This window comes from Ambystoma mexicanum, chromosome 2p (assembly GCF_040938575.1).
Source record: "Ambystoma mexicanum isolate Mex_15411 chromosome 2p, UKY_AmexF1_1, whole genome shotgun sequence".
Lineage (NCBI taxonomy): Eukaryota > Metazoa > Chordata > Amphibia > Caudata > Ambystomatidae > Ambystoma > Ambystoma mexicanum.
In genome coordinates this window covers 10140669-10166637 of record NC_090923.1, presented here as the reverse complement: position 1 = coordinate 10166637, position 25969 = coordinate 10140669, and the positions used below count along the sequence as shown (strand labels likewise).

The following is a 25969-nucleotide window of genomic DNA, read 5'->3' as shown; positions in this document are numbered from 1 at the left end:
GCATGGACCATGGTGCTAATAGCACCATGGTCCACCGCCTGACTTGTAATGAGGGCCTATGAATGTCTCATGGCAAAACTTGTCACGGGGGGACATTTGGTTGTTGTGCAAGTACACGCATGTGTATCTGTTCCTCTGTGTCCTGGTAACAGTGCCACTGTGCAGCATATGTGAACGAACATTAATTAGGTCAAAGTGCCCACCCACAGCCTACAGGTACCTATACAGATAAACATCCCACCTGCTATACCCTATAAACAGCCAGCGTCTACCAAAATGCTCACCACACGTATGGCACCCCATTATTCTGTACAGAAGCGGCAACGGTATGCACATGTGCACAACTTATTCCGCCCAAAACACATCCTGCGGACATCAGTTCGAAAGGAGAGCAGTGGCAACGTCACCATGTGACCGCACCGACACTGTGCATGGGCCTTTATTCGGTGACACGATCCGGACCCACGGACAGCGGCAAAGTACAGTGTTGAGGAATGTAGCGGGTGTTTTTCAGAAAGTACGCGCTTACAAACACACCACAATGTGCCGTTATACATGTATGTAGATTTTTGAACACTGTTGGCCTGTTTTCTGGGTGCAAGTTCTCCACAGCAGCCCTACAAAAGGCCACATCCCAGAGCTGCTCCGTAATACGTTTGCAGCTTTTCAGAACAGAGTAGTAGAGCACACAGGTTAGGCGTGTAAGTGATGTTGGACCAAATGGGCTGTGCTACATTGCGTTTGCAAGTAATTGCAACCATGTCAGTCCGGCTCAGCGTGCACAGTAATGTAGAAAATTATGAATGGCCCTTCCTGTGACCCACACCTTCGGGTGTGATAGTCCCCACTGTCACAATGTTATAGGTAGCATGCTGAAAACGGGCGTATGTGCACAGGCGTTTCCCAAAGGACGGCGAGGGCCCTGGCCTAATAAAGCAGAAACATTCCTTCTTCCCTTTCTACTGTCTTCTTTCCAGAACGCCTCCATTGCGTACTGTTAAAAAGTTCCTCACACATCCACCCACAACATTGAAGAGCTCCCCATGTAACAGTATCAGTTCTGTACAATAGTCCTCTGCGTACACACCACGCCCAGAAACATTACTGCGCAATCCCTCTGACTCCACAATCTCATTTCCATTACCGCCATTCTGAAAATCCCCAGATGTGGCTTTCGTGCTGCGTGCGGGTGTGGGGGAAATGAACTGCAACCAGGGTAGCATGAGTTTGTTGTAAAGGGCAGCTCGGAAAAGAGCTTTTTTGTTTTTGTAGATGCTTTTACATGAACACCTTTTTTCGGTTTTTATTTGATTTTGTGTTTTTTTTTGGGCTCACATTCTTACAGTAAACTCTTCAGAGCATCCTGTAGATGTGCAATGAAAACTGCATTACCAATGGATGAAAACAAAATGCCATTTGCTTGGAACAACTGTTAGCTCCATGGCTGCCTCCAAACTGGGCTCTTTTACCGGGTTCCTGCAATGGGGACTTACCGGGTCATTCCGACATAGGAGGACTCGGTAAGTCCTCCTTGCAGGACACATTCCCCATTCCCATTTGAGCACTCATAGGGCTCAATGAGAATGGGGATGGAGGTACGTGTCCCATTGTTACCTCCCTTTTCCCCTTGCGGAACCCGGAAAAGACGTCTGATCCGGGTCCCGCGAAGGGAACTTCATAATACGTGCTCCCAGAATGAAGGGGGCCAGTCCCGTACCAGCCCCCTTAATTACGGGAGCTCAAGGGTTGTACTGAGGTCCAGTGTGTCTCTCCATGTCTCCCTGCTACCGTCAGTACACAGAGTAATAGAAATATATATTGCAACCCTTTACTGTGACGCACATCCTGAGCACCTGAATGGACAATCCCCACAGTCCCATTTCCATTGGCCGGCATGGTGATAAGTGCAGATTGTGGCATGTGCGCTTTCCCAAGTACCGTGAGGGCCGCGCCCCAGTAAAGCAGGAGGAGTCCTTCATGTGTTTCGCCATGTCAGCCACCCTCAGTACGCAGAGCATAATGTACAACGGGTTGACCGCCTCTCCCTGTGAACCACACCCACAGTACCCGATTGGATAATCCCCACAGTGCCATGTCAATTGGGCAACATGTTGAGAAGGGCAGATAGTGGCACATGCGCTCCCCAAAGTACTGCGAGGGCTGCACCCCTGTAAAGCTGGAGCAGTCCTTCTTCCCTTGGCACTATCTTCTCTGCAGCACTATCTCATTGGTTATGCGTAAATAGGCTCACATGCATCCACCAATCGGATTCAAGCCGGCATCATCCAACACTGTCACTCCTGTACAACACTTCAAATGTACCATTACACATTCACAGTACAAGTGTCGTGCCATTTCAAAGCACGTCCACTGCAAAGTTCAGTAAAAGTATGCACAATTTCTGCATCCACATGCCCACTCAGGATGTGGCACGTGTAATCCTGAAAGTATCATGAAATCCTTTTCCTGATGTTTTTTAAGCAATATCTAGCAGGGTAGGGGATTGGGTCTTCCATCGTAGATGTAGAAAGGTTTTGTTTTATTTTGTATTTTTTTGTTACATACGTGCAAGCAACTTTTTTTGTTTTTGTCTCTGCATTTTGGTTTGCCTCTCCTCACATTTTTACAACATTCTGCTCAATGCTTCTTGCACAGTGTAAAAGAAAATGGCATTGCCAATAGTGCTCAAATACATGACATTTTTACGTAACTGCATATTTTGTGACCTCATGATCTCATAGTGGGTGGAGAACATACCAGCAGTCTGCATAAAATCACACATGCTTCTGTTTATAACACACCTTCCAACCTCTGGCTGGGGACAAATGACACCGGCATGGGCCCATACTCCTCTTTGTGTTATGCATGAGAAAATGACCTTGGCAGTAGTAAAAATCTACATCACTCCGTTCAGCAAACTCTTCAGGTGACCGATTAAACGTCCACATGACATGTAACTCAAATGTAGACTTCCATAGTGCACCGCGACAAAGTCAACGTTTTCACTCCTTCCATACCAAAATTACCAGCAACGCCTCTTTGCACACAAAACCTGTGCAGATGGTGCTGTCTACCAACCTCCTTTGGTACTAAGTTCGCAATTAGTGATAGTAGTGGTAGGTAAACTCATAGTGGCGGAGATCAGCCCACTTAATCTGCCGCTATCCACACCAAATGAATTGGTGTTACTTGAAGTTAATTTGAACAGCGTATACAGCACTCTGTGCAAATTAAATCTCCACTTGACATTGCTGCACGCTCCTAATAACTCACTTTTATCATTAAACTATGATTTAACTAAAGATCAATTTCCGGCAGCACAGAAATTTCCATTTACCAAATGCATCCGGAGGCTTGCTGTTAGACAGAAACCTGTGCAGTTCACTCTGGGACCACTGCAAAAGATTTAAGACTACAGGTGGTTGGCAGTAAACCCAATTGGTAGCTGTCTGTACCACCCAGATTTACCTTGTAGCTGTGGCTGAGCAGTCCGACTTCTCTCAAGAAGAGTTAGGCAGTATACAGAGTATTCACAATAGGTCAAAAGAACACAGTAGAACAAGCAAACACTGACCAGAGCTTGCTGTAAAAGAGATATAATTATTTATTTAAAAAAACATCTAGTTAAACACACTGGCACTAATATCAAGCAGTTCAAAAACACGGTCACTAAAAGATATACACTCCCTTCAACGATTAGTTAGACAAGTTTTAAGTAAAGCAACACACAGCGGTGAGCGTTTAACGAAGATGGCACTCTAATCAATCGGTTTAAAAGGGAGAGAAAGGCAGAGCAAAGATAGAAACAGATCGCAACACTTTCGGAAGAACACAGTATGAGAAGAAGGCAGGTTAAAACCGTAAAGTCAAAGTTAACAAGGCCGGACCCACTTTAAGAGGCTCCGGTCGAAATGTGTCCAAGGTCACACGGTTCAAAGTGCCCAAAAGTCTTGCAATAAGTTCAGAAAGAGTTGGACCAAAAAGAAAGGGACCAGTTAGATGGTCAAGGCGGCCAGACCAGTCCAGAAGGTTAAGGGATTATTGTTACCTTGTAGCAATCTTTAGAAAGGGAGGCCTGGCGGACACGGTACCTTAAAATGGTGAGAACGCTCCAGCGGGGGCAGTTGTTCCTGGCAGCGGTTGCAAGTCGGTGCTTCGTCCGGATGAAGAGAGGATCTCATCGGGGAGGAAAGCAGGGGTCCGTTGCACTGCCAGGGAAGAAACCAGCCGCGGAGTTCTCAATTAAAAGGAGCGGTCCTTTTATTCGCGGTCCAGTGGTAAGTGGCTATCCGGTTGCCGGGGTACTTGGCATGGGCAATTCGACCGCAAGACGTCCTGGGATGCGAGAAAGGAAGGTAAACTGGTTGTGCCCACCAGTCAGGGAAAGAAGACTCTCCAGCCGGGAGATCTCCTCTGTCGTTGGGAAGTGGTCAGTCGGTTCAGCAGGGCTCCACCGGTGGTGTCGTCGTAGCATGCCGGCTCAGCTTCTCCCTCGTCGGATTTTCAGGTCCTGTGGCGACTTCTGCAGTTCCAGTCCCAAAAGCCCTGCTTTTATGCAGCACACCCCCATTCACTCAGCCTAGCTGTCAATCAAACATGCCAAGTGGTGGGCCGGCCGGCTCACCACTTGGGCCAATCACACCAGAGTGCGACTTGAGTTACCAAGGTAACTCAGTCCATGGTGCCTAAACCCCCTCCCACACCCCCTGTGGTACCCAGACAGAGTGGCACCACTTTTGGAGGCTTCTGTGGAGAAGCCTGCCAAAAAGTGGAACAAAAAGGGCTCGACCTTTGGTTTGGAGTTACAAAGGCGAACACAAATGCCATTTTAAAGCCGAGTTCTGGCAGAAAATACCAACCAGTGAATTAATATTAAATAAATAAACCGGCGGTATGTTAGAGGCTATGTTAAAAAGTATTAGCCTCGAACAATGGGAAAATCCCATAGAGATATATTTGCGGTTCAATATAAAAAGTAGTATCCACTGCCACCAGCCAAAATTTGACAAGGGGGGACGGGACAGTGCCCCCTCGAATAACAGACCCAGGGGCAATCGAATTGCCCCTACCAGTACGTCCACAATATGATGGTTTGTACTGGTTCTGTTAGTAATTTGCGACTAGTAAAGCCAATGGTGACTTTACATGCCCTGGGAGACAGTAGTCAGTCCCAGGGTATGGAGTCTGTGGTGGGGGGTCACTATGACACCCCAGTGTTACTGCACGGAGGGTGCGGTGTAACACACATTGAAAAAAACATATGAGACCCTATGGAGTAAAAGACCCCATAGCCCATGAAACACATTAACATTCAAAGGAACACCACAAATAATGTCCAAGAGTGGGAGAAAAAGAGTCTCACTCTTGGCAGGAGACAAAAACAAACTCCAGAAATCCAGCAAAGCTGCTGGGGGACTCACTAGGTTAGGAAATTCAGCCTAAACAGAGAATTCTCCCTAACACTCGCACAATACTGTGAAGAAGAAGATTGTCCGAGTAATGCAGAGCACTCGGACAGCAGAGAGAAAGGATTGTGTCACTCCGCCGGGGAAGGCCGAGCTACGTTTCTTAAATGGAGAAGCAGAAATTCTGTTAGAGGGAAGCCCCCGGAGATTCAAATCAGCTGTGCAAAGATAACTGAACCTGACCGGGACGTGCAGCTTCCAAGCGTGGAAACAAGATGGCAAGTGAAGGAGATCTGGCAGAATGGGGAAGAGTTGAGGGAAGGAAACTGCAGGCAGGCAACCAAGTCCTGAGTGGAACCGAAGCAAGCATCCCATTCTGATTGCAGGCTCGGTGCCGCTAACCCCAAGTGAGAGGGGTAACTGGGAAGGCGGGAGACCCAGAAGGGACAGCAAATAGAACGAGCGTAATAATCATACTTGTCCCATTGAAGACAGCAACTTGATATATTTCCTGAAATATAATTAATATATTCTCCTGAAAATCATAGACAAAATGGCATATTTACAAATCCAAACACATTTGGAATCCAATAACCTGCTAGGGTCAAGACAAACAGGCTTCCGGCCTCAGCACGGGACAGAAACTGCGCTAATTGACCTGAAGGCCCAGATCGATGTCCTTAGGGATAAAGGTGATTTAGCCCTCCTCTTACTACTAGACCTGTCGGCCACTTTTGATTTGGTCAACCACCAGGTCTTGTGCAGCCACATGGACTCGGCAGCACACTTCTCCCCAGAAGCCATTGCGTGGATACAATCCTTTCTCAGTGATCGTACCATGAGAGTCTTCTCTCCCATAGCCTCAGCTGACACCCTCCCCATCACGTGTGGTGTGCCCCAGGGATCTTGTGTCTCACCTACCTTATACAACATTTTCAACAAGCCCCTTTTCGGTGATCTGGATCATCTGGGTATCACCTACACAAACTATGCAGATGATCCGCAGATCCTCCTACCGATTACTGGTGATTATGACTGTGCTGACTTTACTGGTGTTGCTTTGTTGTAGGAGCCAAGGAAAGTACCACAGCGGAAAGCGATCCTCCCCACCTTGGACATCAACGCGGGAGAGCTCTGGTTACCTCCAATACACAATTGCAGGTTCCTACAGTTATGATTCCGGGTCTCACGTTTCTTGTTCTCAAAGGCTTGTGAAAGTAAGGGCACATCTCTTCTTGCAACCCTCTTCGGTCTTGCCATCTTTCTCCTTGTATTAAACTGCCATCTTGGAACTACTGCTTCCTCATGTGCTCTGCCTTGCTTTGAGTGTGCTTTCATGCTCCACCTTTTATACGTGTGGGGAAGTGTGATGGAAGTTAGGTCTGTGTAATGATCGGTAATTGCCTGACCCTGCTTGACTATGGCATTGGGACATGTCAGGTATATGGCTAAGGTGTAAGTCAATTTTCTCTTACAGTGAGTTGTCCGTGAGAAAGTGTTTATGTCGGAAAAGGAGGTGCGGAGGGTTTGAGGTCCTTAGTAACCTACCTGGTCGGATGGGTTAACAGTTTTAAAGGGAAAAGGATATCATGTTTCACTGTCCGGTGTCCCACTTCCACTCCCTGAAGACACCTCATCCAGGTGATCCTCCCACACTGGTCCACCATGGGTTACAGATCCCCGGGGACTAGCGGATGAGAAACCTTCAGGTTTCTCACAGTACCTTCATACTCATCCCAGTAAAACCAAAGAGATGAAGAAAAGCGAGAATCCTTACTGGTACCCTCAAACTCATTCCAGTAACATTAAAGAGGTAGAGATAAGTTAGAATCAGTACTGGCACATTCATGCTCGTCACAGTAAAAACAAAGAAGTGAATACAAGTTAGAATTATTATTGGAACCTTCATACTAGTCCCAGTAACTATCGAGTAAAAGAGAAAAGTGAGAGTTCTTTTGCGAGTCCATCTATCTGGCTGGGCCAGAGGAAAAAAGTAGACATTGGGCCTCATTACGACCCAGGCGTTAAGGGGTTACCGGCGCCGTAAAAGCTGTCGGCGCCGTTAAACCCTTAACGCCTAATTACGAGGTCCCTTTGCGGGTCCCGCCCATAATGGCTGGTTTTTCCAGCCATCAAGGAAGGAATCCGCAAAGGGACTTCCGAGGTAATTACGGTACTGCAATTTTCAGTACCGTAATTACCGCCTTCCCCATTCCCATTGAGCCCTATGGGGCAAAAATGGGAATGGGGAAGGGGAAGGGCCAATGGCAAATGCAGAAATACCATCCCACCAACCTTGGAATGGGGTGGTAATTCCCCATTTCACCATGGCGGATTCGGTAAGTTACCGGCGTTAACCATGCCGCTAATAGCGCCATTGGTTAACGCCAGGGTCGTAATGATGCCCATTGTGTAAAGAAGAAGCACCAACTGAGATAAATAACGAGCGCGAGAAGAAAAACCTCAGAAACGGGAAAGCAAGGTGTGTAGGACACGAGTGAGAAACTGAAGAGCCCTATTTCTGAACTGTATGAACTGGTAAAAGTCGTTGCCAAGAACTACCTACAAATAAGTTACTAAAGTGACAGTGCTGACCAGCAGATCACAGGAAAAGGGAGTCATCGTTGTCATCGTCAGAGTTTATTCGGATTAAACATCCATCAAACACAAACATCAGAATCACATAAAAGTCAGATCATCAACAACCATTTCTTCACATTACAAAATGAAAACGGGGGCAACTTTTACAAATCCAAAACCTTAAAGAAGTAAGTCAAAACCGTGTATCTCAAAACAGTTAAAACATGTTCTATCCCCTTAAAGTCCCCTCTCAGATACTTCGCTCTTTTCAAATAGGACAGGAGGGTCCAATCAGTCAACTCAGATTCAGCGACCAGAAGGAACAATAAAGCTGGCCTATAACGGTGGATATTAGTAATCCTGAATACCTGCAAGGTGGTGCACCTTCTGATATTCCCATTCGCAGGACAACATTGTAAAAACTGCTTCAGGTCTTCCCTTGCCACCCCACACGCTGGGCAGCTTGGAACATTCCATGGCCACTTTTCTGTATTACCCCTTAACTGTAGGCAATCACACCTTGCCCACATTATAAGACATCTGTCTTTTTTCGAGGTCCACACGAGGTATGTCTGGATCTCAGATACCCTGCTTATTAACAGAGGGTGACATTCAGAGTAGGTTGCCCATTCCATATTGGCCCACTTTTCATATATCCCCTGGTGCAGGGCCTGCTTATAAAGTCTCAGTTGCATGGGAGACAATACTGCATCAGGGGGGAACCGGACCTGGATGTTAGTAGAGCACAAAGACTCCTTTACGTAAGCCAGCCATGGGATTTTACACCAACTTTCTCTACTCATAATACACCTAATAATAAAGTGGCATGCTTGTTTGCCCATAGGCGTAGCCAGAAAATGCTAGGGGCGGCTGCCCATTGGTCCTCCCAAAACTCCATCCCCAAATTCCCTGTGGACGGATGCACAAGGGGTTGAGCCTGGAAGGCCTAAAAGCTGTTTGAGGAACTTGTTTTCTTTCCCCTGGAGTGCTGCAGCATTCGTGTAACCCCACAATCACAGATCTTTACTTAGTTTCATCAAACAACATTGAATTTGTCCATTTTCCGAATCAAAATTGCACATATATAGCGCAAATTAGGTCTGAAAACCAGATTAAGCGCACAAACAATGCTTCTTGCAAAAAGATCTAAATAACTTGAAATCTCCACCCAAGCGGTCACGATTCAAGAGATCACAAAAACCATTGAAGGTAAAATAGAGCGTGATGATCGCTCTACTCTTAGAGTCTCCCCTCCAACATCAGCCTTCAATTAGAATGTGTCCATTATGGAGAGAATGAGTCCCCCAATGCCTGTGACATCGACAATGTGGGAAGTCTTTCCTGAGATTATCGGGCACATGACAGGGAATGTGCAGTCCCTCCAGCAGAACACGAGAGGTTCTGGATCCTTCAAAATTAAATCTATGAAAGAAGCAATCTTTAAGAATTATGATTATAATCCTATTTCAGGAAACAATGCTATTATAATGTTTAAAGTTACATGATTTCCTAACCCTGTATTGTTAGGGAGAATTCTCTTATAAGGCTAATTTCCCAAACCTAGCAAGTCCCCCAGCAGCTTTGCAGGATTGTTGGGGTTTGTTTTTTCTCCTGCTAAGAGTGAGACTCTTTTCCTCCCACTCTTAGGCATGATTTGAGGTATGTCTTGGACTTGTTATGTGCTTATGGGCTATGGGGTTTCCTTTTTACTCCATAGGGTAGCATCTGTTTTTCCTATGTGTGTTACACAGCACCCTCAGTGCAGTAACACAGGGGTGTCATAGTGACCCCCAAACATAGACTCCGTACCCTGGGACTGACTACTGTCTCCCAGGTCATGTAAAGTCACCATTGACTTTACTAGTCAGTAGTTATGAACAAAACCAGTACAAACCATCATATTGTGGAAGTACTGGAAGGGGTTAATATACTTACCCCATGGTCTGTTTTCAAGGGGGCACTGTCAAGTCCCCCCGTGTCGAGTTTCTGGCTGGTGGCAGTGGTTACCACGCAAAATATTCCACAGGAATATTCTCTATGGGATTTTCCCATTGATTTTAAACGCACCACTTTTTGGTGCAATGTTAAAGATACCGCTGGTTTATTTATTTAATATTAATTCCCCGGTTGGTGCCACTCTGTCTGGGTTTCACAGGAGGGGTGGAGGGGGGAATAGGCACACTGGACTGCGTTGCCTCGGCAACCCAAGTCACACTCTACTCTGATTGGCCAAGTGGTGAGACGCCCGGCTCATCACTTAGCATGTGTGATTTACAGCTAGGCTGATGAATGAGGGTTTTTCTGCATAAAAGCAGGGCCTTTGGGACTGGAACTTCAGAAGTCGCCACAGGACCTAAAAATCCGTAGAGGGAAGAAGCTGAGCCACCTGCAACCGACGACACCACTGGTGAAGCCCTGCTGCAACAAACTCACCACTTTTCCAACGACAAGAGAAGATCTTCTGCTGGAGAGTCTTCTCCCTTTGAGCTGGTAGGACCAACCAGTTCGCCCTTTTTCGCTTCCAAAGACAGCTTTTGGTCGAATCGCCCGTGCCAAGCACCCCGGCGGCCGGATAGCCAAGCTCACCAATTGTGACCGCAAATTAAAGGACCGCACCTTTTAAATCGGGAACTCCGCGGCTGGTTTCATCCCCTGGCTGGAACAACAAACTGCAATCACTGCCAGGAACAACTGCCCCCACTGGAGCTTCCTTTCCATTTAAGTTACTGTGTCCTGCCTGGCCTCCCTTTCTACAGATTGCTAAAGGTGACCCTTAAATCCTTGGCTTCTATACTGGTTTGGCTCCAGGCCTCGAACTATATCTTTTTGAATCACCCCAACCTCTTTTGAACACTCTGCAAAGACTTTTAGTGCACTTTAAACCATGTGATCCTGGGCACATTTTGCTTTGCTCCACTTAAAGTGGGGCTGGCCTATGAACTTTGGCTCTACAGTATAACCTGCCTTTCTTCCCTTGCTATGAACTCTTAAAAGTGTTGGGAACTGTTTTATTCTATGCTTTGCCTTTTCTCTCCCTTTTTAACTTAAACTATTGGAGTGCCATCTAGGTTAAGCGCTCACTTATGTCTTAGCAAATAGTCGTGCTTTAACCCTGACTTGTCTGATAGTTATCAAGGGAGGTGTGTCTACTTTACCTGACTGTGTTTAACTTGCTTTTGATTGAGAGTGCTAGTGTATTGCTTAAAGTGTGTTTTAAATAAATAACTTTTTATACAAAGCTCTGGTCAGCGTTTGTTTGCTCTACTGTGTTTTTAACCCTATTGTGTATACTCTGCATACTGCCCTACTCTTCTTGAGAGAAGTGACTGCTCAGCCACAGCTACCAGGTAAATCTGGGTGGTGCAGACTGCTACCAATTGGGTTTACTGCTTACCCCTGTAGTCTTAGGGCCTCATTACAACCCAGGCGTTAAGGGGTTAACATCGCTGTAAAAGGTGTCGGCGCGTTAAACCCTTAACGCCTGATTACGAGGTCCCTTTGCGGGTTGCACTTTAACGCCTGCTTTTAGCAGGCGTTAAAAAACCAACCCGCAAAGGGACCTAGGAGCTAATTACGGCACTGTAATTTACGGTGACGTAATTAGCGCCTTCCCCATTCCCATTGAACCCTATGGGGCAAAAATGGGAATGGGGAAGGGCCATGGCGGTATGGGGAATTACCGCCCCGCCAACCTCGGAATGGGGTGGTAATTCCCCATTCCGCCATGGCGGAGTCAGTAAGTTACCGGCATGGACCATGGTGCTATTAGCACCATGGTCCAACGCCTGGGTCGTAATGAGGCCCTTAATCTTTTTGCAGTGTTCCCTAAGGGAACTGCACAGGATTCTGCCTAACATGTATCAACCAGCAATCAGAGGAGAATCTGATTGGCCCGTGGGCGGGCTCATGATTTCAGCGCAATCAATAATAGTGATTAATTGCTACTGGAACCCTGAATCTTCCAGACCTAATTAATTTTATGGAATCATTGTCAGACCTATTGGTAAGAGCCATACTACAGCTGGAGTACTACTGTCATGCGATCTCAACTCACAGTGTACTGCGTTATTGACTGAATGCTCGTCCCTTCCGGCTAAACAAGTACTAGGACAGTTTTTCTGAAGTCCAACTAAGGGCTTAGTAAAACCATTCAACTGAGGCAGTACAAGACTCCACTCTTAGTATAAGGCTGTGCCACCTGAGTACATGCTAGCGCAGGCAAGAAGCCAGGCTTATCTTAGGAACGAGAGGAGGTTGTAGAATCAGTACAAGTGAAATTGTCATATAAATGATCCAAATAAACACTGAAACACTATGGGACTCATTAGGACCCTGGCGCTAAGTGTTTAACAGCGCCGTAAAAGGCTGCGGCGCCGTTAAACACTTATAGAACCATGGTTTAGTGCCAGAGTCCTAATGAGGCCCAATGTATTGTAAAAGTCAAGAATTTATGTAAATACAAGTAGGCTCAGATTAATGTAGGGGTTAAGTAAGTACTAACAAATTGGGCCTCATTACACGGACGGCGGTAACCATGGCGCTAGTAGCACCATGGTTGCCGCCGGTATTTTATCGATTCCGCCTTGTTACCGCCGCATTCCAAGGTTGGCGGGGCGGTAATTCCCCATTCACCAAGGCCCTTCCCCATTCCCATTTGAGCCCCCATAGGGCTATTAGCGGTACCGCTGTTTGCCCTGAAGTCCCTCAGCGGGTCCCTTCCTTAACGTGTGGTCTGGACCTCGTAGTATGGTGCTAAGGGATTACCGGCACCGGTGCCCTTACCGGTGCCGGTAATCCCTTAGCACCATCCGTGTAACGAGGCCCATTATATGAAATCACAATATAAAACACAACACTATACTTGAAGGTCCACAGACCCAAGTACAGACCTTATTTCGAACACTTAACAGTAGTTCTAGGGAAGTCAAAACCTTTTCATACACATTCATTATAGGTATTCTTGGGAATACATATATCACAGCAGTTATTTACCTTTTGTAGTCTGTGTTCCGTACCGTTTGCCGAACACATCGACACACCAATAAAGTACTAAGGTCTGGAGAAAGCAAACATTATCACATGATTATTAATCTATAATAAGAATTATCTAAATTAAATAATAGTCCAAGCATGTGCATGACTCCCAGATAATATATATATATAATTGAAGGAGCTTCTGGTCTCCCCCCCCCCCCAAAGACCTCCCGCATCACCCGGTCTCCATCCCATACAAAGAAGAAAGGCTTAATGGAAGGTTAGGCAGCCCCCTCCCCACCCCACCAGCCTCACCCGCCCTCCATCCCATACACAGGAGAAAGGAGATAGCGGTCTGTAGTAGGGGTGTCACGGTATTAGTTTTATGACAGTACAATAACCTTCTTGCCAAATGACGGTATATCATGGTTATCGCTGTGTTGGAGTTAACTAATCTTAACAAATATTTTCTAAAAGGTCATAAATTGTCAGATTTATCATCACAAACAAAACCTGGCACCCAGGGCCAGAATTGGGCTTTTCAACATACTTTCCACTGAAATGCCACCCCTTGCTTGCACCAAACACAAACGCACGTGTGGAGAGGAGGGGGAGGTGGGGGCCCTGCTGCGACTGGCAAAGCAAACTGAATAGCTTTGGTCATTTAGGCTTTTAGCTCCCCCACTGGCTACTGGTGAAGATGAACATGTTGCCATATTGATAATCTGCATGCCACAGATCAATGGAGTCTGATGGTAGTATACACTTGTGCACACACACACACGCACACGCACACGCACACGCACACGCACTCTCTCTTTACGTTACAGCCTTTAGTTTACTTCCGGGCCAAAAGGTGTTCAGTAATCACGGACATGTTACCCTTTGGTATGGCAGCAGGGAATACCCACAGAGATGATTAAATTTCGCAGTGTCACTTATTATATGTAAATTCAATGATAGAACCAGGGAAATCCGCCATTGTCATATGTTTAGAAAACATTATCCATTATAAATATATAAACCCCAAAGCCGCCAACCCAAAGTCCTGGGAGGATAGCTCAGCGGCAACGTGCGTGCCTTGGAAGCAAGACGACACGAAGCAACACAGGTTCGATCCCTGGGTCCGCGCTTAGAAACCTCTGGGTGTTTAAGCATGTTATAAATACGCAACTAAGACAAAAACAATTACGCAACAAAATAAACAAAACCAATTTCTTTAACAGTGCCTCGATGCCCTCGGGCTGTGTGAGCGCTTTAAAAAAAAATGTAAATAAAAAAAAGTAAACCCCTTTCCTTCTTGGCACTGTATTTATTCTTCCTATTGCTAACATGTTGATTTTGTGTCAGGCACGTGTGGTTTATGGAATGGCATTAAAAACTGCTCCAACTGAAACTACTTGGCAGACGCCACATCCAACAGTGCAAGACCAAGACTGCGCAGAACTTGCTTACTGCAGCCTTTCCAAATCAGATTGAAAAGCACACTTAACGGTATGAAAGGTATACCGGTATAAACAATGTGACGGTTATTATTGTTCAATTAAGTGGTTCACGGTATCTTTAACGGTATACCGTAATACCGTTACATCCCTAGTCTGTAGGACCCACAGTCCATGCTAGGCTTGTTAGGTTTAAGAAGCGGGACAATAATTGCCTCTCTCAGGGATTCTGGCAATCTCCCTGTCTCCAGAACCTCATTAAGCATTGGCAGTAACAGAGGGAGCACTTCAATCTTAAACGTTTTGTAAAACTCGACGTCCGTCCGCTCCAGGGGCCTTGCTAGTAGGCAATTGCTTAACCACTGCTTCTAGTTCCTCCAGTGTGATTGGGGCATCTAGGTTCTCTCTCTCTTCATTACTCAATTTAGGTAAACCTTTATCCTCTAATGTTTCCACTATCTCGCTCCATTCACCCCCTTAAATGTTTCCATACAATTGTTGATAGTTTTTAAGGAACCCACCGTTCACGCCCTCTTGGGTATCAAGTATTTGACCATTCTCCCCCTTTATCGCTCTGATCGCTGGTCTGGGAGTCTTATTTTTATACATCCATGCAAGCAACCTCCCCGGCTTATCCCCACCTGCGTGCTGCCTCTCTGTGTATTTCTTATAGTTTAAGTTACATAATCTCTCCCAGTGCCCTCCACACTCTTGCTATAATTGGCTCATGGCTATGGCATCCCCCGGGGAGATATCTCCTCTACTCATGATTGCTTCAAGCTTCGCCTCTGCTCTTTGTAACACCTGCATTAGGCCTCCTTGGAGCCCCTTGGATTTGGATATAGCTGCTCCCCTCACCACCACGTTAAATGCCTCCCACAGAGTGGCAGCCAATTCTATGCTTGCGGAGTTATTTTCAAAGTATTCAACAATGGGGGTCATTATGACCTGGGTGCAAAGGGATACCGGGCACCGATAATGACACCGGTGCCAGGAATCCCTTTGCGCCCTATTCGTGGTCCCTTTGCAGGTCCCTCCCTTAACGCCTGGTTTTACCAGGCAGTAAGGACGGGACCCGCAAAGGGCTACCGGGGTCAATAACGGTACCGCAATTTGCGGTACCGTTATTGACGACTTCCCCCTTCCCATTGAGCCCTATGGGGGTTCAAATGGGAATGGCTTTTCAAATGGGGATTTACCGGTCCCTCCAAGGTAGGACTATACCCGTAAATCCCCATACCACCAAGTCGGTGGCGGTACCGGTATTGGTGCTAGTCATGGCGCTAATAGCACCATGACTAGCACCAACCTCAGAACGAGAGCCAATTTCTTCTCTCAGGTCCCCTCTGAACACTGTGGGCCTCATTACAAGGTAGAAGGTAAGGGATTACCGGCACCGGTAAGGGTGCCGGTGCGGTAATCACTTACCTCCATATTCCGAGGTCCCTTAGCGGGTCCCTTCCTTAACGCCTGGTCTGACCAGGTGTTAAGGACGGGACCCGCTAAGGGACTTCAGAGCTAATAACGGCACCGCAAATTGCGGTACCATTATTAGCTACTTCCCCATTCCCATTGAGCCCTATGGGGGCTCAAATGGGAATGGGGCATGGTTCTCCGAATGGGGATTTACCGGGTCCTCCAAGGTTCTGAGCCGCCACATTGGGATCTTAGCTCTAGGAGGCAAGTATTGCCATATTAAGATCAGTGGCAAGTGGTCCGAAAGGACCCTGGCTTTGTATTCCGACTCCCCAGTCATCTCCGGATTAGCAAACATATAATCTAGCCGTGTGTACAAGTTTTGCGGGGCTGAGTAATGTCTAACATGTGGGTGGTGTAGCCTCCATATATCTTCCAGTTCAAAATCTCTCAACAGGGTCCTCAAAGTATTGGCGGCATGGGTAGGTTTGTCTAATTTCCTGTCTGATCTATCCACCCTAGGGTCCAGCTTGCAGTTAAAGTCACCTCCCCATATAACCGCGCCCCCCAGGTACGGGCTGACTTTGCTATACAGGGGGCCTCATTACACGGAAGGCGGTAGTCCAGGGTGCTATTAGCACCCTGGACCATGCCGGTAAAATACCGGCACCGCCTTGGCGGAAAGGGGATTTACCGCCCCATTCCAAGGTTGGAGGGGCGGTAAATCCCCTTTCCGCCATTGCCCTTCCCCATTCCCATTTCTGCCCCATAGGGCTCTATGGGACTGGGGAAGGCGCTAATTACGGCACCGCAATTTTGCGGTGCCGTAATTAGCTCCGAGGTCCCTTAGCGGGTTGGTATTTAACGCCTGCAAAAAGCAGGCGTTAAAACTCCAACCCGCTAAGGGACCTCGTAGTACGGCGGTAAGGGTTAACGGTCACCGTTGCCATTAACGGTGACCGTTAACCCTTACCGCCGTCCGTGTAATGAGGCCCAGGGTCTTGGAGTAGGCCACAGTATCTTGGTTCGGGGCATATGCATTAATGATACACAACTCCCTATTTTCTATCAATCCCTGTATCGCCACCATCCTCCTGTCTAACTCCATTGCGGACTGCAATAACTGAAAAGGTACATGTGGTGCAATCCAAGTAATTACCCCTCTAGCATATGCCGAATACGTTGCCCCTATGATGGTCAACTTCCATTTTTTCTGCATCACCTCCTGTTTTTCCTTCGGGAGGTGGGTTTCCTGTAATAGAGCAATCTCAATTTTTTGCCTCCTCAGATAAATCATAATCTTATTCCTCTTCAAATTTCTATTGAGCCCCCTGACATTCCAGGTTGCTATTTTAAGGTCACCCATCTCTCATCCATACCTAGTCCCGGCTCTGTCCTCGCTTGTCTTCTGCGTAATGCGCAGCAGCGCATGGATGTAAGCTTGTTCCTTAACAAATTCCACTTCAAACTCCCCAACTCCCCGTCCCCAACTGTTGCCCAGCTCCATCCCTGGATCTCAGGCAACCCCACATTTAGTCATATCCTGGCTACGCTGGTACTACGAACACAGCAGGGGGTTACCGCACTACTGGCAACCCAATTAACCTATCTAATGGGGTATGAGTGCGAGTTCTCTGTAGCTCGCGCTTTCATGCCACATCATGCCCTGCCCGCCAATATCCTACATCTCACGACTTAGCTCATCTCCACACTTATGTTTGCACACATCTATAGTCAAGTCCCAATGTCACAGTTTATTCAGCACCTCGGCATCTGGAACCGCTGCCTCACTTGTCCATTTCACTTTCCCTCTGGTCATCTGTCCCCGACGGACAGTTCTGTGCGCAGGGTTTTGTAAAATTATACACTTTGGTTGATTAAAATAACCCACTTAGGGTTTTCTGACTCTCTATGCTGTAAATTATTGTATGAAGGAATTGTTTGTAACATTTTGTGAACTGAATTAAGTGCATGACAAACAATTAGTTGTCAAACTATAAGTTAACTAGAGGTTATACACCCATCTTAACTTCATTGAACATTTGTATTTTGAAATCCTAATATAAGCCTTTATAATAATATGGTAAACTTTGAACAGCAAGCAGTGGGACCTGTATTAGACCCCACATGCGGGCAACATTCATGTTTTTGAGATTGAACTCCCCTTGGAGTGCACCAAGCGTTGGCATGTAGAAATACATGCCCTCTTCCCTAGTTCTGTGCATCAAGCCACTCCGTCACATCTTCCGAGGTCTCAAAAAATAGTGCCCTGTTTCTATGGAATACATTTAGTTTCACCAGGTACATCAGCATGTATTTGTAGCCTGCTTCGCGCAGTCTCCTCTTCACTGTTCCATAATTTAGTCTCTGTCTCTGTACCAGGAGTGTGTAGTCCAGGTACGCTGTGATAGATGCAGATGGCCTTTGAATTGTGTCCCATTTTCAGAAGTATTCCAGGATTTTTTCTCTATCCCGATAGTTTAGTATCTTGGCAATGATCGGTCTCGGGAGGGGGGGGGGGCTCTTGGCGATGGCCTCCTTGTTAGGGCTCTGTGTGCCCTCTCCACCGCGAATCCTTGGGTAAGTGCCCCTCCTTCATATTTCTTGCAGCAACATGGTCTCAATATAGTCAGTAGGGTTTGGTCCTTCCTCACCTTCTGGGAGCCCCACAATGCGTATGTTGTTTCTTCGAGCACGTCCTTCGGCTTCCTCCGCTCTGTTACTTGTTGTTGCAATGTGTGGATCTCCGAAGCGTACGACGCGCAGGCAGCTGTGTTTGATTTCACTTCTCTCTCCAACTCGCCTGTGCGTTCTATTGTCCTTACGTCCTGTCTCAATACGTTTATGTTCACTTGCACTGCGTCAATATTTAATTCTAGAGACTCGTTGAGTTTGATCATGGCTGCCTCTAGTTTTGTTTCCCATGCCACTTTCAGGTCAGCAATCGCCTCCAAAATCTGATGATCACTGTGTGCTGGTGCTGTGTCCATTTGCAAGTTCCTCTCTTTGCTTCTGGCCCCCTCCGTTGACTGTGGCGGTTTTGTAAATTCCTCCATTGTGGATTGCTTCCCTTATGTCTTAGGCAGTCTAGATGGCATCGCAGTATCTCAAGGCGTTGTCGTTCAGGGTGGTTGGGGTCAGATTATCCAAGGGACCTCGGAATAGGGTGGTAGGGGATTACCGGCACCGGTCTCCTTAATGGTGCCCAGTATCCCTTACCACCCTACTCATAATGAGGCACCATGTCTTACTTGGGGCAGCCTCTGCCGGTCTTCCGGATACACGCACCACTGTCTTGGGCCCACACAGGTGTCCTTCCCTGGCGCTGAGCTGAGCGGAGCCGCCGTTCCTCGCTGCCACGTCCTCCTTCAGAATTATGCTTTGTGTTGTGTGTTCTACTGTCACTGTCTAGTTTGGCGGTTGAACGCCTTGTTTTTTCACGTATAGCCCTTTGTTGTGGGCTCCACTCTATCCTAGTCAGTTTTTATGGGCAGTCCGTGGGCTCGGTGTTGTCTTTTGTACAAGTGCCTAGTTAGCGCAAGCCGAGAAGCTGTCCCGTCCATGGGCAGTCTTCGCGTTGCTATCAGCTCAGCTGAGGTAATGTAGTTGCCTCATGTCAAAGGAGCCTGCTATATGGGCACACCGTCTCGTGCGGTTCGGATGGTCCTTGAGGTGGCTCCATGCTACGCGGAGCTCTAGATCACGTCTTTGTTGTGCGTGTGGTCCGGTCTCCATGCAGAGTGCAACGGGAGCTGGCGCTCACTTACTATCAGCAGGCATTTCCTTCGCTACACGTCTGATCTCCCTGAAGGGCACCTCCTCGCTCTCAGATCTCCATGTTGCATGCCTGCAGTTTCCCTGCATCGCCCTCTCGGGGTTCGTCCTGTCCAGGTCCTTTGCTCAGTTGGCGGCCATTTTGTCTGGGCATTCACAAAGATCCTGCATCTATTCTTTTGCAGTTATCTTCTTCCTCACAGCTCGGTTCTGGTCCCAGCATAGTGCGCTGTGTGCAGCCCGCTTTCCCGCAGCTGCCCCTCTTTTTGGGAGGTGTATGCAGTGGTTCTACCGGGCGGGCATGCTCAGGATATTTTCGGATCAGCAGGAGCTTCGAAGCGACCCAGGCTCTCACATGGCTAGTTAGCCACGCCCCACCAGGAGAAAGGCTTAATGGAAGGTTGGGCAACTCCCTCCCTGCCCCACCAGCATCACCCGCCCTCCATCCCATACCTAAGCCCTCTTCCGCCCGCTAGGCAGTGCATCCTGATCCCACACAACATTAAACAGCCGCAACACCTCCAGCAAGCAAACATCCGGCAAATGCTGCAAATAAATATACTGTACCCCATCCTCCCCCGGACTTGAATCCCGTCAGCCCCTTAGCACAGCCCGCAACTCACTCAAAGTGAAGGACATATCTATACTGGATGTCCATTTGTCTACAACAATCAGTGCACCCTGATTAACAGCCATGATCTCTGCCATTTTCCGTCTGGACACCAGAGAATAATTTCGCCCGTAAAATACTGTCCCAATGACACTGCTTTACCACCATCATCATCAGACGCGAGGAGGGGCAGACAGATGTTTATGGCCAGCTGATTGTGAAGACGGGAGGAGGCTCCACGCAAAGAGGAAGACGCGGCTACACCAAGACGTTGTCCCGTATAGAAACAGCAGCAAGAAGATGGGATAGAGAGGACGCAGCGTTCGCCACAAAGAAGAGGACGCATTGGAACCCTAAGAAAAGTACACAGGAGCGGAAATTCTCAACAGTGGGATGCACCGCAGGAAGAGGAGGCGAACAAGTAGCAGAGGAAGTAAAGGGAATTGAAAATCGAGCCGCAGACTCATTCGGTTGAGCCATCAAGAAGCCGCCCCAGTAAAGGCAAAAAGAACCTGTATTGTTATACTCTAGAAGAGGAACAGAGAACTATCCTTACAACATCAGAACTGAATTTTGGAAAGAGGATATACGTGTAACAAGGCAATGGAATAATTGAAATGAACCTAAGACAATCACAGAATATTAGGAACAGACATGGCAGTATAAGAACTGACAGTTACCTGAGCAGGAAGATTACTCCATTTGAACACTCAACAGAACATGATCCAGAAGTTGACCTAGAGTTATAATTAAAAGGGACAATAAAAGAAACCTAAAAACCAGGTGTAAACTAAGAATAAGGAACAATTTGAAAACAGAAATTGTTTTTTTACCTAGGGCCTCATTCCGACCCAGGCGGTAAGGGGTTTACGGCAGCGTAAACAGCGCCGACCCTTACCGCCTGATTCCGAGGTCCCTTAGCGCCATGGAGGATTTAACACCTGCTTTTAGCAGGTGTTAAAATCCATGGCGCTAAGGGACCTTGATGTTAATTACACCACCGTAATTTACGGTGGCGTAATTAACGCCTTCCCCACTCCCATTATGCCCTATGGGGCAAAATGGGAATGGGGAAGGGTAAATGGGGATTGGGGACTTACCGCCCCGCCAACCTCGGAATGGGGCGGTAAGTCCGCCAACCACCATGGCGTAAACGTAGTTTACGCCATGGAGGTAAAGGTACGACCCAGGCGGTAACTTACCGCCTGGGTCGGAATGAGGCCCCTAGTGTATTTTTCTTCCCCTGAAGAATTTCCTGTAAATAAGTGTGATAGTCGAGTTGAGGAATGAAGCATGTCGGGTATGTTTGTTTGAGGAATGAAAGAATGGATAAATGAAGAGCCATCTATGTAAAATAACAAGGATACTATTAGTCGGTGTTCTATAGTAACCGAGACCGACATTGAGTATGTTGTGGAGTGACTAAAAGCAACAGCAGATTAGATCTAAAATGAATTGTTTCTTAGAGATGTACCATAGAGAATTGTTGCTAGTCTGGAAGACTAATTTTTTGTATATGTAAAAATTAATAAGAAATATAAAAGAAAAAAAATCAGTCTTTCAAAATTAAATGAAATGTGTGTTTTTGTAAAAATGACAATAAGATGCTATATATTTTTATATGAAAATAAAATTGTGATATTTTTTGATACAAAATTTAACTGTAGTATGTCTAAATTTAATTGGAAAAAGACATGCTTCTAGTGTCAAAAACTGGACGAGTAGTGGAAAACAAGGGACCTTTTGCACATTTAACATCGTATTGTTGGCTGTGAACTTAAGAGGGCTGTTGCAAAAAGGTCCAAGACAAAAACAAATGTCTCCAACCTCTAGTCTCTTATAGTTGTGCGTTGCCACCATCATCCACCATGTCACACCCTGCACCTGTAATCACCGAAATCCGAGTTCCACATCTCGCCTGCCCGGACACACACTGAAACCTTGCCCACACTTTTGACAAACATGTATCACTAGAGAGTACTACAAAAATTTCTCCAATACACCCGCTTATGACATCAACCTCTGCACCAGTGCCCTAACTTTTTTTTTTGCGACAATGTCCGCCACCGCTTTAGTACGCATGGGGCCTCATTACGACTTTGGAGGTAGCCATGGCGCTATTGGCGCCATGGCTGCCTCCAAAACCGGGTCCGGGTCCCCTGAATGGGGAATTACTGAGCCATTCCCATACGGCTCAATGGGAATGGGTGCAGGAGCTAACAACGGGCCGGCCCGTTGTTAGCTCCCTGGTCCCCTCGCAGGACCAGCTATGGACGTCTGGCAAAACCAGACGTCCAGATCATGTCCCGTGAGGGGGGACTCGTAATATTGAGGAATGTCCGTCCTAGTATGCCCCGGCGAGTTCAATAAAACAAGTCCACACTCATCAGCCAGCACCGCCAAATTAGCCCCATTAACATCTGTCACAGCACTATTCCAGAATGTATTGTGACAGTTAAAATCCCCACAAAAAATATATCTGTCCCGCTGCCCCAAGGCTGCAAAGCCCCCACATCAAGAGGTCTACACGGATTGTAGAAATTCAAAATCACCAACACATCAGAACCCATAAATAACCTCACTCCAATCAACTCCGACTCCCCTCCAAACTCAAGGGGCCTCATTACGACCCAGGCGTTGGACCATGGTGCTAATAGCACCATGGTCCATGCCGTTAACTTACCGACTCCGCCATGGCGGAATGGGGAATTACCACCCCATTCTGAGGTTGGCGGGGCGGTAATTCCCCATGCCGCCATGGCCCTTCCCCATTCCCATTTTTGCCCCATAGGGCTCAATGGGAATGCGCCAAGTACGGTGCCGGAAATTGCGGCACCGTACTTAGCACCAAGGTCCCTTTGCGGGTCCCTACTTTAACCGCTGGTAAAGGTTGGGTCCGGCAAAGGGACCTCGTAATTAGGCGCTAATAGGTTAACGGCGCCGCAGCCTTTTGTGGCGCTGTTAACCCATTAGCGCCTGGGTCGCAATGAGGCCCAAGGACAGAAAATTGAATACAAATCTTCACCAAAATGTATACCCCTCCCCACGAACCGCCACTCTATATTTCCTAAACAACACATATCCCGGAAAATAAAAATTAATACCCTCTCTGAACAATGTCTCCAGAACACATACGACGTCAACATCACCCACTTTCACCAACTCCTGCCCATTCGCCAACAAACTCCTTGCATTCCATTGCCACAACCTCAGACCGCTGAACCCTCATGGGGAACATCACCACCACTCATCATCTTATGTACATCCTTATCTGTGAGATTTCCAATCCTTAAATACATCTTTTCTGCCTTCACCACCGCCTGTAACCTGTCCAATTTCGACTGACAACCAGCTGTCATATTAATAGATGCGATAATAAAACACAACAAATCCGCCATTCTAATATTAACACCCCCTCAACACCCAAAGACTGAACCTCCCCACCTGCTTCGCCACTGCAACAGGACTACCCACCACAACCACCTGCTCCTCCCGTACCTTCTGAACTGCTGCTACATAACCGATGTTTGACTCACCTTAGTGCTCACAACTTTACAGGCCTCCAACTGTGCAACACACCCCTAAAAGAAGCAACGTGATCCCCACCACAATTGCAACACTTCGGAGTACAATCCCAAACACACTCCCTAATGTCATGGGGACCACCACACTGCCCACACCGCGTCTCCCGCCTACAAGACCGTGCCACGTGACCATACTCCTGACACTTATAGCACCTAAGGGGGGCTGGGACATATGGCTTCACCCGAAAATGCTGAAACCCCAAAAACACGTGCTCCGGCACCTCACTCCCCCCAAACCGAATAGCCACAGTCGTAGAAACTACACCGCCATCAGGATGTTCTCTGCCCAACCTCCAAAACTCTCACCTCCTGCAAGGAACTCGCCATATCCCTATCATGCACACAGAGGTAACCCATAAATCACTCCCTTACATACCGCACCACCCTGCTCTGACACGGAAACAGGATGTTTCCCAAGACATCCCAATTCCAACGCCTTGTTCCTGTCACCTAACCCAAACCCTTAAGCAACAAACACCCCCACTAATGACCTTAACAGACTGCACAGCACCAATTCCTTTCCAGACCCACTCAGATACCACAAATCGGCTAATGCCACTAAGGTCTTCGCCGACTTTATGACCAACTGCCAACCCGACTCTGCCTCCATGGATTCAACCGCTGACCCACTTTTACTCACATACTGCTGTCCACCACCAGAACCCCCACTGCCCTCCACACTCCAATCCAGAGGGGGGGATCTACTCCGAGGAACTGCCCCACTGTCATCCCCAAGAGACCCCAACTTCCTCCTCCCAGCAGCAACACCAACACCTGCCAAACCCTCTGCCAGTGACTGATGAGCACCACCTGTACCCAACTTCCCTTTCTCACCATCACTCTTTCCATTTTTCTTCCAACCTTTCCCCCCTGCATTCCTAAAGGCCCCCCTTGTCAGTTGCACCTCCACCAACCCCTGTGTAGACCCATGGGTCCCCTTACCGCTCAATGTATCACTCTTCCCAGGTGCAGGACGTACGCCAACTTGCACCCCCACACCACCGCCCGCAGCCGCTGTCTCCAGAGTAGTACCCTGCCCGCTCATAACAGCAGGCAGGGCCACCCACGACGCACGTGCCAACCACGACGCACGTGCCAACCACGACGCACGTGCCAACCACGACGCACGTGCCAACCACCACCACGCACCAACCACCACCACCACGCACGTACCAACCACCACGCACGTACCAATCACCACGCACGTACAGACCACCACCACGCACGTACGTACCAACCACCACCACCGCGCACGCACCAACCACCACCACGCACGCACGCACGCACCAACCACCACCACGCACGTACCAACCACCACCGCCACCACCACGCACGCACCAACCACCACCACCACGCACGCACGCACCAACCACCACCACCACCACCACGCACGTACAGACCACCTCCCCAACACCAAGCACACACAGCCCCTCTAGCAACAAAGCAAAGCACGCGCCTCACCCTTCTCCCTGGAAGTGCTCCCCCCTCCTCGGGCCTCCTCGCCGCTCGCAGAGGGACTGGAGAGGCCCCCAGTGAACCTTGGGCGGCTCTAGTGCCGAATCCGGATAATTCTGCTTCTCTACTTCCTTTCTGCGCATGCTCTGTGACATGGATGTTAGACACGCTCAAAGATGAGACACGTATTCTAAGAGCATGCGCAGTAAAAAAAACAGTTCACGAGAGCGTGCGCAGAACGAGGCTACCAATAAACACGCTCAGGGAAGAGACACAATTCTCTGAGCGTGCGCAGAAAGAAGATACGGATCATCAGAGCATGCGTAAAAGAAAAGTGTTTTCCTCAGAGCATGCGCAGAATGTGAATGACGATAGACACGCTCAGAGCTGAGAAACAGGTTGCACGAGCATGCGCAGTAAGAAGAAACTTATCTTCTGAGCATGCGCAGAATAAGGATGCCGTTAGACTCGGCGCTCAATGCTGAGACACCGATCCCGAGAGCATGCGCAGAAAGGGGCATAGACACAGCATGCCAATGATGAAACCTTCCCAAAGGAGAGCGCGATTCTTTATTCTCAGAAATGTCTAAAGGCAGTGCAGCTCAGAGAAGGGACCCTAATACATGAAATGAATGCTTTATTTGCACGATTAAAAAGAAAAGCAAGCACTGCAGAGCTAGAGAGAATCATCACTATTATTTAGAGGCGTGGGGAGAGGCTCAGATTTCA

The 25969-nt window shown here is 47.7% G+C and overlaps 1 protein-coding gene across 2 annotated transcripts in view; it reads right to left on the bottom strand.

Annotated features, from left to right (window-relative positions):
- LOC138566133 (zinc finger protein 432-like) overlaps nucleotides 1–25371 on the bottom strand; it is a 41745-nt gene extending 16374 nt beyond the window's left edge. Inside the window, exons 1-2 of one of the 2 annotated variants that reach the window (XM_069643137.1) lie at nucleotides 25247–25362; nucleotides 12978–13041 (exon numbers count right to left, since the gene is read on the bottom strand). The gene's annotated coding sequence lies outside the window, so the exon portion shown is untranslated. Of the gene's footprint in view, nucleotides 1–12977; nucleotides 13042–25246 lie in introns of both variants that reach the window. The other variant, XM_069643138.1, reaches the window with a different exon arrangement.
- Nucleotides 25372–25969: the final 598 nt, after the last annotated feature.